The sequence below is a fragment of the Oxyura jamaicensis genome, chromosome 4, assembly GCF_011077185.1.
Source record: "Oxyura jamaicensis isolate SHBP4307 breed ruddy duck chromosome 4, BPBGC_Ojam_1.0, whole genome shotgun sequence".
NCBI lineage: Eukaryota > Metazoa > Chordata > Aves > Anseriformes > Anatidae > Oxyura > Oxyura jamaicensis.
Genome location: NC_048896.1, coordinates 13,053,490 through 13,065,900, shown reverse-complemented (window position 1 = coordinate 13,065,900; position 12,411 = coordinate 13,053,490). Strand labels below are relative to the sequence as shown.

At 41.4% G+C, this 12,411-nt stretch overlaps 1 long non-coding RNA gene across 1 annotated transcript; it reads left to right on the top strand.

The window, feature by feature from the left end:
* The first annotated feature begins 5,553 nt into the window (after nt 1-5,553).
* Nucleotides 5,554-12,136, top strand: LOC118167224. Its single transcript, XR_004751026.1, has 2 exons — nt 5,554-5,638; nt 9,979-12,136. It is a non-coding gene; the product is annotated as an uncharacterized LOC118167224 (long non-coding RNA).
* The last annotated feature ends 275 nt before the right edge of the window (nt 12,137-12,411 follow it).

Here is a 12,411-nt window from a genome sequence, read left to right as displayed (position 1 = left end):
CCCCCAGCAGCATTTTACTGATTATTAAAGATTTGTCAGTAACTAGTATTTCTGACCATGTGTAAGAAATTTAAGACTCATTCCTTACAGACTAAGTCATGTTCAAATCCTGGATTCCACAAGTGTACACTGTGGCTTTGCTGCAATACTGGTAAAATTTTTGTGCTTTCATCCCTTAATAAGAGTCATGATACTTTATATTGTGGAGACAAGTTATTACAGGTGAATTTTAGCTTTTATCTTTTTACTAAAGCTATATTTTTGCCATTTTGGCAGGATAAAAAGAGTGAGAAATAAAGGCTCTCAATGCCCACAAGACATTGATGGCTTTCTCTCATCGCACATGCCTACTTTTCCCATTTCTCAGAAGCCTTGCATCAAACCCCATACACAGGTAACTCTGAGGTTAATCCATGCAAATAAAAAGAGTCTTCTCCAAGCTAATAGCTAGTCCTGCTAGATCATGCCCCAGCTAAACACAGGTCCACACTGAGACCTTTGAGAGGAACCTATTTCTTTGCAGTCAGCCAATAGCCCAGTACCTCCAGCCCTTTCATTCCCCAACGAGCAGCTGGAGGAAGGGGCAGCAGCCCGTAGCACAGCCTGCCTTGGGAAGATCGCTGCACGCGTCGTACTGCCTCTCCTTGATCCCTGTTTGTGTGGTGGTAGGTGCATGGCATTGACCTATTGAACTGAGCTATACCAACACAGAAAGAACACTTCAGAAAATATTCATTGTACAACAGAGAGCTCTGATGGCTTCTGTACAATGCCAGCCCATTGATAAGCAAGTTCTTCATTTTTTCAGGTTATATAAGAGTTTTAAACCACAGGTGGTTTTTTTCTGTCCTTTTTTTTTTTCCCTCCTATCATTGATCTTTTATTTCATTCCCTGGAACTCAAGACGAGTCCCAGACTAGAAGTACAGGGATCAATAGGAGTGGTGACTAAATCAGAGCTGTAAGACCTGGCCCGTAAATTCTAGAACAATTCTTGGAGCTCGAGAAATATTGCCAGTCAAATCTCCCATTGATAACGAGCTGCATGAACCAACTGTTTACAGTGGCCCGATACGAACTTTCCAATATAAATTCAGTCTCTTTTCTTCTTGTAGAAGCCTATTTCATAGGTTTGAGTTTTGTTTGATGGCAGTCACAGAACCAAGCAGTTCAACATTTCTGAAACATCTAAGGAGATAGAAATCAAATGGTGCTCAAGCTAGTTAATTACAACATTTCAGAATCTTTCACCTGCAGTGTCAAGCTGTTTTGTTAAGTGAAGAATTGAGAGACTAACTGAGCAGGTGCTGCTGCAAGCACAGATTGCCATACAAAATCACTTTATAGAAGCCTATCAGAAGTAGTCTGACTACAGGATCTAATAGGGAGGGCAGTGTACACTCATTGCTTCTCATTACCTGATTGTGAAATCTTTAGTTAAAGAGCGCTCTCATTGAAATCAACAGGGACTTTCCCAGAGTAAGGCTGCCAGATTGGGACCACACTGTGCCATTATGGTAGATATCACAAAGACCAGGCTGCTTACATTATGGTTTTCAGCGGCAGCATCTGATCTGAAGCCAGATGAATTTAATAGAATACTTCCCATGGATTTCATTGCAGACCAGATCAGGAGAAGAGTCACCACATGGCTGGCGCTGGATGAAACAGTAGAAGGAAGTGTCCTTGAAGTTTCACAGGTTGCATATATCCTTTTTTTCTCCAGAAAGAATAATTATTTAAGGAACTATTAAGTGATAGCACAGAAGGAAAAAAAAATCTAACCTGCAGTTGGCTTGGATAAGGTGAATAGAATCATGTTTGATATTTCAGGATATCATTTATTTATCCATAATGGAAAAGAATGTTAGAAAGGTCAGAAGCAAACATCTGCACGGTACTGCACACCTGAGCAGTACTAATGAAGTCAACGATGCTCAATCCACATGCATAGAAAGACCAAGGACAGAGCTTATGATACCTATTGTCCAAAATCTGTTCTTCTGGAAGATATTTTGAGCCTTGGCTCTGGAGGATCCCCTTAAAAATCTCTGCCAGTGTGCACAAGCAAGAGTATTTACCTTAGTCAGCAATCTCCAGGACAGAAGCCTTAGTCTGCACGATCCTTGGGGCAGACAGTGTCAGTTACCTGTTAATTATGTAGTGTTCATGTGAGGAGGCTCCAGTCCTAGCCGGGATTGTATGCAATAGCATAAAAACAAGCAATACATAAATTACCTCAAGGCTAATGACTGGATTATTTAAATAGTCAGCCCTTTTCAGATAAGCTAAGCAGAGAGAAACTGGGGAACATTTAAAAAGACTTCTCAGAAAACATTTACTTACAGAAAAGATTATCTCTCTGAAACTTTCACTCTTGATGCACCATCCCAGTTTCAACTTGCACTAATAAAAGTGGTAACTAAGATCAAATGTTGCACTGAGGTGAAACTTGTTTTTCCCAGGCAGCTAGCCTTCTCTTGGAGGTCCATCTTCTCTAGGATAGAAGTGCCACCTCTTTCCCTTTGGTATAGATTTGTGTTATAGAAAGCAATTAAAAAAGAAAAATGTTACCCCAGAAGACACTCATTTTACATGGGGAGGAAAGAGAAAGAGAGAGAGGAGAAAAAGAAACACAGCAGAAAGATGGATGTGCAATGACGTCTTTTTCCATCTTATCTCTGTGTTGCCGTAAGTGAACCAAAACCATCTAGAAAACTGCACATCTAGTCTCAGCTACACTGTTTCATATTCTTTTGCAGATATAACTACAATTTACAAGTGTTGTTGTGTAAGATAAAGGATTATTATTTTTTGCTTAATAATAACAGGAAAAGATAGCCCTACCCCAACCCACATTCATTGCACTGCTGTTTGGTATGTTAGCTTCCCAGGCTCCCTAGGACACATTGCTGCCAAATGAGCACAACAGTCAGGACGTGGCTTTGCAGATGAGCTTCTTTATTTTTCAGAGGCAAGCTGTCCTTCCAGTTCCCCTGTGCCTCTATTTCCCCACTTACGCCACAGTACTACAACACGGAACCAGCTGCCAGGCTTAGTTCATTCAGCTCTGCTCAGTACGTGAAAGTACTTTTATGAAGAGCGGGAGAGGCACAAATATTATTCTGATATCACAGGTATCACTACCATTGTAAGACAACTCAGCATGAGCTTTTCTTTCCTCTCCTGAAAAGGGAACGAATAAATATAACTGTCCTTCTGGAGGGGTTTTCCTCAGGGAGCAAACCTCGACTTTCTGCACCAGAACATCTAAGCACTACTGCCTCATATGAAAGGACCCAAAGTATTAGACGGATGAGAAGGAATAGCAGATTCAAGCCTCTGTGCACATATAATTGGGACAAAGAGACGCACTAGTCAGGATTACACATGCATGCATAATAATATGTTCACCCAGCGATTACCGTGGAGAAAGCACAGCCCATCTAGATCTGTAACAGCTACTGTGCACGCACACAAAGCATTACTCTCTGCCTTATTGATGAACAGGAATGGAACAACTTTTTTTAAAAAAAAAATCACTGAAGAGGACAAAAAAGCATATGCTAAGGTATGATTGACAGCCGCCATAATGGACTGTCATGTCAAAAGAACTGCCTTGCTAATTCTCTTACATAATGAGCTAGATGCTAGGCTCTCCTTGCAAGTTTGATTGTGCACCCTTCCATCAATCTTACCGACATCTTGGCATCTAAAATACAGCAAAACCACTTAACAAGGGCTCTTTAAACAGGCAAGAGGAGGGATGTCTCTGTGTATTAAATGTGATGTGGAGGTTGCTATGGTAAATTTGAGCATGTGAACATTGCAGTGCAAAATTCCACACTGGTGGCTAGAGCCTAGGCTAGCCATGCCTCCAGGTTCTTTAAGTGTACTTGGACTGCATTATCTCAAGAACAGAAAGAATATGGTTCTGGTGCCACTTTCATAGGAGGGAGAGAGAGTGCCTTTGTCTAATCCTCATTTCCTTGTGTGTGTGCAGATCCCTGGGGTGTTGATGAGGAGTATCTGAAATGGATTGTAGTATGCTCTCTCTGCAGCTTTCAGATATGGGGCTCCATCCCCCAGACTCCTTCACTACGACTGAAAATATATACATGCATTTCTTTGACTTTTTTTCTGCTTCGGCTGGTTGTCACAGTTACATAATGCTGCCAGTTGAAATCGCAGCTCAATGGCGTTGTTAGGCAACTCGGTTAGCTTTATTTATTGAATTGAAAATTGCCATATAGGTGTTGATTATCTGCCCTAGAGTCCTGATGATTATAGCTCTAACTATTGGCACTTCCTTTATTACCAGTGCTCTGACTTCCCATTTTGCTTGCTAAATTTATAATCCACAGAGCCCCTTCAGCTGTGAACTGCTCCCTCCCAAGCAATTGTAGATTAATTGCCAGCTCCACCCTAGGGCCCTGTAGTGGAGGGGGATTGAACTGCACATCGGAGAGCAAAGTTTAGTGTACAAACATTTACCAGGATTTACTGTTCTCTGGGTTATTTCATGCTTTCCTTTTAGAAGAAGGTCCACAGGAAGCCTACTCGTTCCCCAGCTCCACAGTGACATTTCTTAGACTTGTTTTGTTGTTACTACTCATTTATGATCACAAAGACACCACAACGAGTAAAGTACTACCAGCTAACTGGCATCTCTGCTGTGGCCCAGCACCTCAACAGCATATAGAAGCCACGACTGTTATGCCTGCTATTTTATCCAACTCTGCACGGGTTTATTCAGGGATAATTATTGCTTCCATTTGTTCCATGGTTCTAGTTCTTCCTATTTCTTCTTGCTCACAGGTATCAGTTGTAAGCTTCAGCTCTGTCCACATTCCCTACTTCCATCCACCCTTTCCTTGTGGTCAGCCTGCAACATTCCCCTCCACAAAGAATCATTTTTTGCATGCATGGTCCCAGTGTTCTCACTATGAAGATAAACCTGACAACTCCGGGTGTGAGGGTCATACTGAACAATCAGAACTGATCAGCATTTGTGCTCGGTCAGGCCAGGTCTTGCCTGCCAAAGGATTTGATTTTTGCAGCCTTCCCCCAGACTTTCCTCTTCTAAACACTAAGCAGACTATGGCTTCCAGAGCTCACAAACACTTGTCACCCCTCACTAGAGCCTTCCCTGATCTCAGTAGCACTATGTTTTCATATAAGCACTTTTAGTAGGACTCCGAACTTCCTGCAACCTGGGAACATTTCCCTAAGGCATCCCAGTAGCTCCAAAGATCCTCCCCATCTAAGCGTACCAGCTCTTTGGTAACCACACCAGATAGGCCTCATCCAGCCGACCAGCCCACACGTAAATAACTATGAAGCATCACTGCCCTTCTCAAACAGCTTACAGTACAATACTTGTTTCACCATGGTTCCTTACCTCATATTCCTCATCTTTCAGGCTCCCCCAAGCTCAGGACCGCTCTCCCTCAGCCGAGCTCGCCCCATGTCAGGCCTGCAGCCTCTCTCCAAGCAGCAGCACCCAGTTGGCCTCAAGAGCTCGCCCTCCCTGCAGGGCCCTCACTTGTTCCATATTTGCTACAGCTGTTGCTAAATTAATCCCTTGAATGTTCAACTCATAGAATTGCAGAGTATTTACAAACTTGTGGCTGTATCTGGTAACTTTGTGAGGGGTAGAGGTGAGTATAGCAAGCATTTTGAAAGCATGAATAGAAGAGGTAAAGTTTTAAAATCCATTTCTTCAACGTAAAGCTCTGCTAGCTATCCATTATTTCTTGACACCTGTGGTAAACTTTCTTCCAGTGTTTCTGTATGGATTTCTCAAAGCTGCATGCTCAGTTCAGTGGTGAACATGTTCACTATCAGCAAGTGACCATCCTCTCTGGTAACAAACTCATCCCCTGGGACCCTGACTGCTGCTCCAGACAATCTAATACACACCAGCAGTCTTCCCTGTCCTGTTCGTATCTGTTCAACAGGGATGAGATGTTTGCATAGGAGTGGAATTTGGGGTGGGGAGAATATTTATATGATACAAGCATGTGTCTAGGACTCTGTTCAGCTCCTGACCCTATCACAGGCTTTCTCAGTGGACCTGGATACCTCACTTTATTCCTATGTGACTCAACTTCCTAGCTGTTAAGTAATGAGGGTTAAAACCCACTTGGGATCATCAACCTGCACACATATAGGGGAGCCACTGACAGGTAAATAAGCAGGAAGATGAGAAGATACTTGCTCTCCCAGGTTGGAGCAGTTTTCCCACCCACTTCTCTTCAGACAAATTGAAAGCGAGATAAGGATTATGCCTTCTCAGTGGGCCAGATCACCTCAGAGAGACTGATTCTCCATTTTTCTGTTAGAGTCTCTCACTTCAGTTGTCATTCAGGGAATATTTTATTTACTTTTATATTTTATTATTATTATTTTCACTTGTATATCTACTCTACTTCTAGCTTTGTTATTCTGAGTTCCAAGATGTTTCCACTTCACTGTTCAGGTGTTTTTGTATTTACAAACTCCACACATCAGCAGTATGTGACTTGTAGTGTGATATTTAATATATTTTTACATGTAAGTTTGTTGAGTGAGACTTTCTAAATTGCTTCTACTGAGGGAAATCTCTTAAGAGAAAAGAAAAGGTTCATGGCCATCTTGCCTTGTGTTAGCATGTAAAACCACCTCTCTACTTCCTTGCAACTCTGTGGTTTCTTCTACAACAGTAGAGGTTAAAGGTAGCAGGTTATCTATTTTTTGTTTCTTAGAAAGAGAGAATCATGGCAGGGAAAGAGAAGAGAAGCCAGCGAGAATCCCCTGATCAGCCAACTCCCCCTAGATCAGATGCTCTCTGTCTGTGCACATCTGCCTTAAAAGACAGCATCTGTTCAAAATATACCAATAATTAAGTGCTCATATGTCAAATATTGTATGGAATGCTTAAAAGTTGGTAACAATTTTTCCCTCTAAAGTAACCTGGCTATATGTTTAAGCTGAAAATAACATCCAAAAGCCAAAGCTAGTGCATCTGCTTCTGTGGTTGGAATGACAGGACGGTGCATGTACAGCCATGAGCACATTATAACATTTGATATTTTTAATCAAATCCCATTTTAAGGTGCAATGTGTTTTACTCTGTTAAAGGTCATTTTAGTTCCAGTAGCATTAAGGGTTTTCAATAAAACATTTTAAATGCCAGTTATATAACTGCTTTTAAAACATTTAACAGCCACATTGGTTACATGACCTGAGACAAAGGATATTTTCTCAGCACTTTGATATATTGTGCCTGGATTATCCTTATGGGAACGTTCAGTTCCATAATGGCCTCAGGCCATCCCATAATATGTGGCATAGGATTTTTTTTTTTTTTTTCACCAAAACAGTAATTGCTAATGAAGCCAATGGTGATGGAAGTTCAATGACATGGCAAAGGATCGAGATTGCAGTCAATAATAGCAGCAGACATTGGCCAGTACAAGAAGTTCATCCAGCACTATGCAAGGACAAAAAGAGGCAGCAATAAGGGACGGACACGCACTCATCTGTGTCAGCTCTGCACTGTATGTTAAAGGAAAACAACTCAGATAAACAGAGGTTCTTTCCACCCTTGAATCTCCTGGAACATTGCACCATTAGAATACAATCTATAAAAGGATATGAAATATAGAGAGGATAAGGTAAGATGTATAGGATATAGCTGCAGGCCGTCATAGCCAGGTGTACCTCGGTTGTTCCACTCTACAACTCTTCTTTAATAATGGTATAAGAGGATGCTGGGAGATGAACAAGCTCCATTTGACATACATGAGACTCAAGCCAGATCTTGTTTTTGAGGGTAGACAGCTTCTTCCCACTGGGCACTCCATGGGATGATATCACTAGAGCAGCATTTTCAGCTGTGGCACTTCCCCTGCCAGCACTCAGATTCTGGATCTCATTCCCAGACCCAGACCCAGCAACCTTTTGACTCAGAGACGAGGTTCCACAAAGCGAATCACCATGAGCCAGTCAACAGGGCCTACTTCTCTGTTTGTCTCCCTCTTTTTCTCTTACTTATCTTTTAAGATTTTGGCTTCTTGTGGTTAAAAACATGTATTCATGTGGGATCCTGGACTGTGTAGCACGGCAGGGGTTGGCAGGTGGTTCTTGGTTCTTGCCATGCTTCTGGAAGTCTGCCTCATCAGACCAAAGCAAGTGGCTCTTGCCTGGCAAACTACTGCTAAATGCCAAAACTGTATTTACAATGTAAGTTTTCTGAAGCCTTTTTTTTTTTTTTTTCTTCTTTCCCTGCAATAAAAATAAACTCTTTGTCCCAAGAATGAAGTAAAAATGGCCTATCATGTCTTTCCTCCTGCTTTAAGCAGGAAGTACCAGATGACCTCCTGAGGACATGTCCGTCTTGAATTATTCTAAGAAAATTTGTATAATACTTCAAAAGCAATATAAGCAACAGATACAGTGACAATCCTTTTTCAGAGCTCCTGGGAGTCGTGTCTTTCTCAGTGATTTCAGGTTGTAATGACATTAAGAAGTTGCTGTGTTTCAGAATATCTTCCACAGCCAATTTTATCATGAGCCAATGAAATAAATGTTTCCAAAGTGAACAGCTGGCATCTCTTTTCATAAAAGATTCCCTTTTAGAACACTATTTCCAAACAATATTACAGTGGCTCCATTCACATGGCTATAGTTCAGACTGTGTCAATACTTCTCTTATAAACCTTGTTTTTCAAGGGTTTATAACTTTACAGCTGAGCCATAATTAGCTGGGATTTGAGTTACAGCATAAGAGTTCAGTCTGTCTGTGAGGACATTTTTGCTAATATTAATAATATCAGTTTTAAATTATAGAAGAGTAAAGCTTAGTACTTTAATGCATAAAAAGGATTCTTGAACATTAAACAGCGTTGATGGAAAAAAAAAAAAAAAAGGAATTTTGGCAAGTGATTAGAATATAATCTCCATCTTTTTTGTTCTTTTAAAATAAGTAGACCAAAAAAATTGCTTTAGAAACTCAGTCTGACAAACATACGGAAAGTTAAAGTTGATGATCTCTCCTTAATTTATGTTGTTATAAAGAACAGGCACAACGGTCTCATTAAAAGGCACAGAATCAACCAAGGCTCATATTCTGTGGCTTTTCTCCATTCTTACTTTAGTCTTGCTGCCATGTAAGCATAGTTTTTAGTACTTGATATCATTTTGTTTGAGTATTTTACGACAATACCAATTTGCATCCTGCCTGTGGTTTATGGTCACTTCAGTCTGAGCTATTAGCCCGGCTTTCTGTACTCCATGTTTCCAATGCCAGTCTTAATTACAATGCGAAACAAACACCTCCTGTTTCCCATTCCAGCCGTGCTGCACTGTGCTCCACTGTGAGCCCAGCTCACCGTCTGGGCATGAGTCAGCTCTCGCTTCTGTTCCTGGAGCTCTCCTCCTGTGTCAGGATTTCATGTGAAGGAGAGCCCTGTTTGGTTCCCTAGCTGCGTACCTCAATCGCAACCTCTACTGGATGTCCCAAAAGACCTTTCTGAAAATTCTGATGAAGTTCCATGAAATGAGGCCAAGTTATTGATGTCTTTACACAGAAACTAATTTGTTCATAAAAACTTGCCCATTGCATCAGAGATTAAAGTGTTTGGAAAACCTACATGTAAATGAAATGAGAAAATGCAAAAGATATGCTGAAGTTGGTCACTCAAAATGTCTTTTTCTAGTAGGTATGAGCTGTTATGAGAGGCATAAATATGACAGACTGGACAGCCAGTAGCTCACTGAAGCCCTAGGATGGCTCTGTTCTGGTGTCTTTGCTCCCATGTGGTTTCACTTTGGGCTTCACACCCCTACTCCTGTGACAGTTTCCATGTCAGAGTACCACAACCACCCCAAGACCTAACCTTTAAGTTTCTTTAAGCTCTTCCTAACCTTTAAGTTTCCAGTTTTACACCTCTTAAACTCTACAATGATCATATTTAAATCTTTCCTTTTCATGTAGACCTTGGGCTCCTGTGCAATATTCACCACAGAGCAGATCCGCTGGCTGCTCATTTCTAAGCCAAACCAAAGAATCATCCGGAAGGGCAGGCACTGCATGTGACAGACTCACCTGAGACCAGCCCAGGTTCAGAGAACCATATATTGATGTTGTTACAACTGTTACTGTCATCAGGAAAAATTATGGTTCGAGAAAACCTATGGTCTGTTTCTCTGCAGATTTACTGGTTCTGTCTCTGCCGGACTGCTCCTGATGCCACCCTGCTCTTCTCCCTACCACTGTGCTGGGCTGGTGTCCTCCCAAAGACTTTGCAGTCTTCAGAGACCAAGGAAGGAACAGTGAGAGAAAGAATACTCAGAAAACACTTCCAGTCATGTACAGGATGGGTACAACTGAGGGCCTCATTCACAGACCTCAGAACTGCCCCTCTGCATCAGTAAAACCACATCTCACTCCTTCCCCTTTCTTCCCCATTATCTAGGCACTGTCAGCACTTCCCTTCTTCCCTTACCAGCCAGTTCTACATACACCCTGAGTCTGGCAACCTAATCTTTGTTAAGCTTTTACTTTTCCTAATGCTCTTCCTAAGTAGAAAAGACTTTTCCTTAGCAGAAGGATAATGGGGCCATTTGAAAAGATGCCTATTTTTATCTTCATATGTTATCTCCAACGATGCTGAACAGGGCAAAAGGCACCGAATTTCACCTCGGCATTACAACACTGTGGAAACAAACATGCATCTTGTTAGAGTGTAAACAGCAGCCACAGAGCTCCCCTTGTTACCCGCGCTGACTGATCTGTATGATAATTGCCGGCTAGGATGACTGTGTCCCTCTCAGGCCGGAGGTAACCGCATTATACAGTCAGAAGCCTCGCTGAATTCTGTGGCCATCAGCCTGCACAAAACATGAAGTTAAAATTGTTTCTTTGAATTCAAATGGGATCAATACCTCTCAGGAGACAGATGGGGTTTTCTTTGCTGCACTGAAAAAAGAATCAGTGTCTGGAGTTCTGGCTCAAAGTACTCATTCAGCTACAGAACAACACCAGGAAAAATCAGCAGAGAGTGGGCACCTGCTCTTTTCCTTGATCAGCCCTGGATCTCAGAATTTGATGTTTTATATAAAGGGAGCTTGCTGTTGCTCTTGCATGCTGCTTCTGAAACTATACAGTCTGGCTCAGGCAAGAAGGGCATGTTTATTCTTTCTTGGAGCCTTTTCATTTTTACTTGTAGCTGAATCCTCTAGGTCAATTGTATCTGCAGGGGTGGGAGAGGAATTTAATTGCTTTTACTTCCTACCTTCATCTCAGGGTGACCAGTCCATTAATAATGCACAGGAAGCAACTAAGAAATGCACGGTAGATTAGGGATTAATTGATATTTGGAAAGATTTCAATCCACATTTGAAGGAAAAGGTTACACACTGTAGTGCAGCTCTAGTTACTATTTGCATTTGATTATTTTATTATTTCTTGCAGCTCTGCTTCTTGTGGTTTTAGATACATTTTCCCCCTTCCTTGGCTATTCTTTGTAGAATTTCCTTGTTTATTTCTTGCTAGAGATGTCTGTCACATTTCTGATACATGCCACCCCCTATCAAATAAATAAATGCATTTATCTGTATTTTCCAGTAATTATGTTTTTCTCTGCACTGACACTGCCCACAGTTCCTTTATGAGCAATTTGACTTTCCAAAACGTTATTGATTTCTGTGCTTGGAAGTTACAAGATTAATAGCTTTAGAGGCGTAAGTCTTTCAATCCTTTCACCAAATAGGAGCTCCAAGCTTGCTTCAGTGCCTGCTGATGTGCTTCAACACATCATTTTTAGGAAGATACATGAGCCAGGTGCTCCTCAAATCAACAAGGCCCTAAAATACAGGAAAGAGATGGGTAATTGCAATGATGTCGGGGCAGGAAGGTAGGGTTTAGTTGGTTTGAACATGACTAGCGTGACACCTCGACTAGTTTTGCCTAGATTGCCCCGTTGAGATGGAAGTGGCTTCAGTAACTTTTTAGCAGTTTTAAAGAGTGCAAAGCAGCTCATATTGACTCTAGCAGTCAGGAGCGAGAGCCTATGAGAAAAGAAAAGAGCCAATAGAAAAGATGTATTAGATTCTTTAAAGACCTGGAAAAATTCACACCATCTTCTCCTGATGTGAGTTACATTAAAAATAGACTAAAGTTAGGAATATGACACAGATGTCCAGTTACAAGCACTTTGATAATGTTAGGTGAATTGGACAAAGACCTTTTGAGGCCCCCTGATGGTATGGCAGCTTTTATGATGGTATTTGCATTGAAGAGTAATGGATTCTTCTAAGCAGCTAGAGGCAGACAATTTGGAAGAGTTTCAAGCTACTAAATGCACACCACAGAGAGACACTGACGACTGTAAAATTTGAGTGGCCACCTCAATTTAGTACTAAAATG